Source organism: Carlito syrichta, unplaced genomic scaffold, assembly GCF_000164805.1.
Source record: "Carlito syrichta isolate Samal-C Ts95f unplaced genomic scaffold, Tarsius_syrichta-2.0.1 Scaffold306965, whole genome shotgun sequence".
Lineage (NCBI taxonomy): Eukaryota > Metazoa > Chordata > Mammalia > Primates > Tarsiidae > Carlito > Carlito syrichta.
This window is the reverse complement of record NW_007251061.1, coordinates 33,427-35,117: the sequence shown is the minus strand read 5'-3', so window position 1 is coordinate 35,117 and position 1,691 is coordinate 33,427. Positions and strand designations below refer to the sequence as shown.

Here is a 1,691-nt window from a genome sequence, read left to right as displayed (position 1 = left end):
CTCTGAGATCTAGAGGATTGTCTGAGTCCAGGGGTTGGAGACTAGCCCAGGCAACTTGGCGAAACCTCGTCTCTACATTAAATAAAAGAATTAGCCAGGTGTGGGGGTGCACGTCTTGGTTCCAACTGTTTGGAAGACAGAGGCAGAAGGATCACCTGAGCCAACCAGGTTGAAGTTGCCGTGGCCATCAACATGCCACTGCACTCCAGCCTGGGCCACAGTGAGACTCCGATTCAAAAAAAAATACTGACTTGCACAAATAGTGTTATGTTAAAAGAAAAATACAGAAACAAGACTCAACAGATACTAAACGGGGAGTTCAGACACCCTAGTTTACTCCCAGCTCTCTAACATGATTTTAAGCAAGTCATTTGCTTTTTCTGAGCCTCAGTTTCCTTGTTTGTAAAGGGGAAATGATTTCTCTGATCATTATTCTAAAATCCTATGAACACATACGAAGTCTATTGATGTTGCTTCACTGTTCACACCAGTGAGTGGGGATAAGTTATTAGCAGAAAAAAATCATTTGTTCACATCTTTTCGTTCACTATCAGCACATCAAAACAGACAGCCTTAATGAAAACAGACAGGAAAAGTCAGCTGTTTTCTCTCTTAAACAGACAAATCATAATGAATAAAGTCCACTGAGTCCTTCTATCTCAACAAGACCAGGATCATTCAAGTAGCCTTACACAAAACATCAGCACAAGCCACAAGTGTATTTTATTTTGTCTTTTCTTAGGTAATTAACATTTCGAGAACCTCTTCATTTCTTTGCAGTAACTGAAACCCCTCAGAAGAAAAACGCCATTTACAGTAAGAAAGGAGTCAGTGTCTCAAGCTTCCAGATCATGTCATTTTTTTTGTTTTCTTTCAACCTCAAAAGTTACCAGAGCAAGGACTTTGTCTCCAGAACCAAGATCTGTAGGGAGCTTCTCAAACCTGCATTTGCTGACAAGAAGGCCTTCTCATCCACAGTCAGCTTCTCTCCAAGTTTCCTGAGAGCTGTCAGTATCTCCACTTTCTGTTGAGTATACTGGTCTCTTTCCAGCTTTCCTACTATCAGATCGCTATCCATCTCTGCTTTGTCTGAAGCTGACCTGGTTGTTTGTTTGCAAACAATCTGATGGCCTCTGGGGTTTTAAAGGCCTGGCTGATAGCTGCCTGAATAGCCAGCTGCATTTCATAGTTCATCTACCAGTCATATTTCCCGACATAATTTTCTTTCGTGAATCATTAAATTCACTTTGCTGCTCCAGCATTTCATTTTTGCTTTCTTCATATTCATCTGTATTAAGTTCTTCTCTGCATTCTTCCAGATCTTGTAATTGCTGTATGAGTCTATCCAACTGTTTTTCTAAATTCTGCTTTAATTTGCTTGTCTCTGTGTTTCCTCTGGAAGCCATGTTAATATCTGTTTCTCAGTACTCTGAATTTTTTGCACAGTGCTGGCCAGTCTCCAATGGCACCAGACCTCCAATTCTTGAAGTTTTGAGTGTCCTAAACTTGAGGAAAATAAAACTGTTCATTAGTACTCCAGGAAGCTCAAAGCTCAAACCACCTGGGTGTGGGGATGCTTTTCCTGGGTGAAAGTGATCAGTGATTGACTCAAACTTCCACAGGGGGTCAAGGAGCAGCTCAGCTGTGGCTGCAAATCCCATCCTCACCAGGAAACTTGAAGCTCCCCCACT

At 41.6% G+C, this 1,691-nt stretch overlaps 1 pseudogene; it reads right to left on the bottom strand.

Moving 5' to 3' along the window:
• Positions 1-811: 811 nt before the first annotated feature.
• Positions 812-1,406, bottom strand: LOC103265983 (annotated as a pseudogene).
• Positions 1,407-1,691: the final 285 nt, after the last annotated feature.